The 5,872-nt window shown below is 37.7% G+C and overlaps 1 pseudogene; it reads right to left on the bottom strand.

Moving 5' to 3' along the window:
• Window positions 1-5,030: 5,030 nt before the first annotated feature.
• LOC129654361 (uncharacterized) lies at window positions 5,031-5,130 on the bottom strand (annotated as a pseudogene).
• Between the last annotated feature and the right edge of the window lie 742 nt (window positions 5,131-5,872).

Below are 5,872 nucleotides of genomic sequence, written 5' to 3'. Positions count from 1 at the left end.
GGATTTAGAAATAGAAGCAAATATGTGACCAAAAAAACAGTACAAATGACTGAGTGAAAAGTAAAAGTATTTAGAAACCTTAATCTATTGATATAAAGTGTCATTATTTTAAGGGACACTATGAAAAGGTAAAGGCATATATTGTGTGTTTGTTAGTTGCTCAGTCATGTCTGATTCTTTGTGACTCCATGGACTGTAGCCCCACAGGCTCCTCTGTCCATGGGATTCTCCAGGCAAGAATACTGGAGTGGGTTGCCATTACCTTCTCCAAGGGATCTTTCCAACCTAGGGATTGAACCTGGGTCTCCTGCATTGCAGGTGGATGCTTTACCATCTGAGCCACTAGGGATGCCTGATGTATATATAAGATATATGTTATAAATCATAAAACAATCACAAAAAAAACATAAAGAGGTTTTTTTTATCCAAGTAGTAAAAAAATGGAGGTAACATGGAATCTTAAAAAGATTTTAATTTCATGTTATAACAGCAGAAATGAGCACATTCAATAGAGACTATATGATCCAAAAGCCTAAAATATTTACCATCTGGTCCTTTACAGAAATAATTTATTGTCCCTTGGTCTATATACTCCAATTTACTCTCAAATTGGTCTTCAGAAAAATAGCTAAATGTGATATCCAAGAAAAACACCTCAAATATAAAGACATGGATAAGTTAAAAGTGAAAGATAGAAACAGCGGTATCATATACACATGAATTGTAAGCAAGCTGGAATGGCTAAGATAATATCAGATGGAGCAGACTTCATAACAAGCATTACAGCCAGAGATAAAAAGAAAGGATAAAGTGGTTAATTCATTTTAAAAAATAGCAGTTTTAAATGTGTTTGCATTAATAACAGATTCAAAATGTATGAAGCAAAAACAACTGAAATGAGAAACAGACAAATCCGCAATTATGGTAAGAGGTTTCCACACTCTTCAGTCAGTAATGGATAGACAAGATAGACAGAAAATTAGTGAGTATAAAGAGGACTTGAACAGCACTATCAACAAACTTGACATAATTGATATTAATGAATATTTCATCCCCAAACAGCAGAACACACATTCAAGTTGGCAGAACGTGCACCAATATTAGTTCCAGTCAGCATGTTATCAGCAGCAGATACTTGTAGTTCCAAAGGGTCCTAGGGGTTTACAGACCCCAAGACTGTGGTTTCCTTTTCACTTCCTGGAATTCTGTATCAATACAACACCGGACAACTGGAAGCCTCATTGGTGGTCTGCTGTGTCAACAATCACTTCTCTAAAAGTGAGTCTTCCCATTGGGACGACTCCCCCTTGAATTTTATGCCAGTTCACAGCACAAGCATGTAAAACATCAGTACTGATTATACATTTAGCTGTAGGAGCAATAAAAATGATGCACTACAGTGGTCCAAACAGCCCCACCCAAGTGGTTATGGCACCTGCTGTCATAACGGAAACAAGACAGCCTCTGTCTCTTCCCCATCTCCCGCACCAGAGAGTGTGAAGCCATGCTACGGTCAGGTACCTCCTTGGTGCCTCCTTGGTTGCCTATGTGACCAACTACAGAGACTGCTCAGTTTGGGAATTAATAAGCCATTCAGTCTGACACAGGTCTTCCCAGGTGGTGCTAGTGGTAAAGAATCCACCTCCCAATGCAGGAGATATGAGACACAGTTTGATAACTTGGTCAGTAAGATCCCCTGGAGTAGGAAATGGCAACCCACTCCAGTATTCTTGCCTGGAGAATCCCATGGGCAAAGGAACCTTGCGGACTACAGTCCACAGGGTCGCAAAGAGTCGGACATGACGGAAGTGACTTAGCTTGTACATGCATAGTTTGGCACACTCATGAGTAGTGTTCAGGGCTGCTCACTGACCACAGTAGACTGCCTGTCCTAACATATACTAATAAAGAGGGAAGGTATTGATATAAGGACAGATGGGCAAATAGGCCAATGGAACAAAAGAATGAACTCAGAGAAGACCATGTATAGGTGGAGAATTTAATATATGATAAATATAGAAATGGGCTTCTCTGGTGGCTCAGTCAGTAAAGAATCTGCTTGCAATGCAGGAGACCTGGGTTTCATCCCTCTAGTGGGAAGATTCCCCTGGAGGAGGGCATGGCAATCCACTCCAGTACTCTTGCCTGGAAAAGCCCCATGGACCGAGGAGCCTGGCAGGCTACAGTCCATGGGGTCGCAAAGAGTCGGACATGACTGAGCCACTAAGCACACAAATACAGAAATACAGCAGCACAAATCAAATCTGGTGCATAATGTTAGGGAGAAAGTAAAATTGTATCCCTTAATAACATCACATATAAAAATAGAATCCAGATAGAGTAATGAAAGATAAAACAAAAAATCAACAGAAGAAAGTGTCAGAATATATATTTGTGAAGAGAGGGGGGAAGAATTCTTTTTAACATATTTTAAAAGCAGAAATCCTCAGTCATAAATGCGTTTTGACGTATAACTACACCAAAACTAACTGGTTTTGTTTAATGGAAAAGAGCATGGATAGAATTAACAAAGAAATAACAGATTGTAAGAAAACATTTGCAATATCTAAAACTGACAATATATCAATATACAAGAAATTCCTTTAAGTCCACAAGATACAGATAACCCAAGAAAAAAAATGGGCAAAAATATGAATAGGCAATTAAAATAGAACAGACCACAGGAAGAAGCCATTCAAGAGACATTCACATTCTGTGCTAATCACAGACTCAAAGGTAAGCAATCATGAAATATCATCATATCCCTGGTTAAAATGTAAAACTGGGCAATCCCAACTACTTGTAGAATGTAGGGAGGTAGGAACCCACTCCTTTGGGAAAAATAATTAATGAAGCTTCTTGAGAGCTATCTGTGGGCATTCAGTAATATCAAGTTTGCACACACTTTATGACCCAGCCATTATGCTCCCAGGAATGTAGCCTAACGAATTCTTGCATAAACCCATAAGCAACATATATAAACATGCCCACCATGAACTTCTTACTGTGATAGAGATTCAGAGCAATCTGTCCATCACTGACTGGGAGAGTGGATAGATCAGGTCTGGTGAATACACACGGAGTTTTATGAAACTTTAGAAAGAATGGACAGGATGCTCACAGAGCCCTATGTTAGCATTTCACTGTTAAAGAAGTAAAATGAGATCTATAATTTACAATGATTTACATAAATTTTAAAAAGCAGGCACACAAGACAAAACCTAACTTGTAGGACTACATATAATCAAATGATACTAATACATAGGAAATAAATTCATATGTTTGCCAATGGTGAATGAAAAAAATGAAAGTTGATAATGGGGACAAATAAGGAAAGTAAAAGAAAGAGGAAGGAAGAAAAGAAGGAAGGTGGGAGGGGGGTGAAAGGAAAGAAGGGAGGGAGGAAGAAAGAAAAAAAGAAAAGTAAGGAGGAAGGAAGAAAAGTCAAAGAAAGAAAATTGTTTTTTCTTTTGAGATAGTTTTAGAGCAATGGAGTCAAGTAGAGGTAACCACATAAGGAAAAGCACACAACCAGGGAAGCATAAGTCTGCAGAAACAAAGGCAAATGACCCAATTTGGATGGAACATCAGAGCATTTCAAGAGGAACAGGAGATAAGCCTGAAAGGGTAAGTTGGTAGGCTGAAGTTGGTCTGTTTTTATCTGTCTTTAAAAAATAAGATATACACTTTACTAATATATAATATTATATATGGATTGACCCTAGAACTCAGGCTCACAATTGAAGACATTTGGGATCCACATGAGAACAAATTTTTAAAAAAGAGCCAAATTCTGTCCTTCCTCCTAAAATCGATCCTCATTCTCTTCTGCCTCAGTGCAGCTCACTTCCACGGCACTTCCTGCGGTTCTGTGATGTCATTTCCTTTTGTAGCTATTAGTTCCCTGCCGCGCTTGTGGTTCACTCAACCCAGGCCTGTCTGGTAACAGATGTGATTTCCAGCTGTGTCTATGTACCAACCACAGTGGGTTCATTAATAACAATTATTAAGTACTTTATGATACAAATTGAGCCTGTAGCAATGAAGAAAACATCCAGCCACTTGTTTTATGGCCTCTAGACAGAGCGAACTATAAATTCCCATTATCTCAACATTATCAGCACTGGCAAATGGATCTAAGCATGAGTCATAAATAAAACTACCAAACAGCTCAATCATTCTGAAAAGAACAGAGCATAAATTAACACTTGACGACATAATGTTATATACGAACTTAAATAGTAGCTCAAGCCTTCCTGTCGGCTAATTATGCAAATTATTATTTTTAAGACTTATATTGGTAGTCGCATGACTGGCTCACAATTAGAGTTCACTAAATATGCAGTCTGTACACTGCCCTCCCTTGACCTGAGAGCTTCCACTAATTACATATGAAGAACAGCAAAAATGAAGAGAGAAAAATTTCAACCGAGAGAATGTCTCTTAGGACTACAGGGAGTAGAAAAAAAAATCCCATTTTCTCCAAATACTACTTTGCATAGGAAAAATCATTTAATTGGGAAAGATTGATAGAAGAGGAGCCACAAAAATTGAATGCAATATTGGTTCCTGGGTGGTAGCCCATATGGATTTTCAGTCAATTATAAAAATATTTATTAAGTTATCGCTCTGTTGGGTTATCGCTCAGTTATCCAAGCTGTCTTAAGTGATGAAGATGGAACAGAAAGATAATAAACACATGAAAGTGATTTTTGAAAGGAAGATAGCCAAAAAACTTGGTAGGAACCAGAGACATGCAAATGAAAACACGAGATAGTATTTTTCATATTTTAAGTTCATTGCCCGTACTGGGGAGGAAACAGTGAAATGGGAAATCTAATCATTGGCTAAAAGGCATCTAAAGGGTTCAAACTTGGCAGGTCACTTGGTAATATCTGCCCTAAAAATGTCCATTACTTTTTTTACATTAAGAGATAACTGACATACAACTTTACATTATTTTCAGGTACATGACATGGTGATTTGATGTTTGCATAAACTGGGAAACGATGACCATCTAGTTAACATACAAAAATATGGAACATTTCACACATGTACATGTTATCTTGCACAAGGGCCAGGCTGATCTCTGTATTGTTTCAGTGTGATAGATGTGCTGCCAAAGTGGGCCTTAGTGTCCATAACTTCTGACCACTACATGTTCGAGTTCTGAAAAATTTACCATGTACCAATTTCATGCCATTTATCAAAGAAAAAAATAGTAAATAAAAAGATTCATTAAGGGAGTGGGAGAATAGCTCAAGTCTGCAAGGAAATGGTTAAATAACTCATGGTTCACCCATAGGATGAACTACTGCTGTGTCTTCAAAAATTATTTTGTGAAGATTGTTTAATATGAAAGTGTTCACGGAGCTCTTTAAATAGGTTGTAAAATGGTGTGTGTATTATAATTTTAATTATTAATCATATTAGGAAGTTTTTACACACAACTATACATGCACCCACACACTAGGCTAGAAGAAATACTCTAAAGTATAAAAAGGTTTTCCACATGATGATATTATGAATATTTTATCATTTTAATAATTTTCTGTGTTTCTAAAACAAAAAAAGTTCAGCAGGAGAGAGCAATTCACTTTTTTTCCCAGGCCTTCTATAACCTGTATTCTATGGACCTGTCCAACCTTGTCCTTCACAAAACTTAACATAAAACTGGTCAAACTCACTTTCTCACTGTCCCCACATGATGCTCTGCTTTCCAAACCAGCCTTCGTTCAAGTTCCATTTCACATAGAAGCAGGAATACCTCCCCCGTCAAAAGTCATTACCACCCCCCTCCACCCAAAAAAAACACATCTTTTTCTTGCTTCTCTTAAGTAAAGCATTTCAAAAGGAGATCCGAGCCACAGCC

The sequence above is a fragment of the Bubalus kerabau genome, chromosome 5 (assembly GCF_029407905.1).
Source record: "Bubalus kerabau isolate K-KA32 ecotype Philippines breed swamp buffalo chromosome 5, PCC_UOA_SB_1v2, whole genome shotgun sequence".
NCBI lineage: Eukaryota > Metazoa > Chordata > Mammalia > Artiodactyla > Bovidae > Bubalus > Bubalus kerabau.
This window is presented reverse-complemented; position numbering and strand designations above follow the sequence as displayed.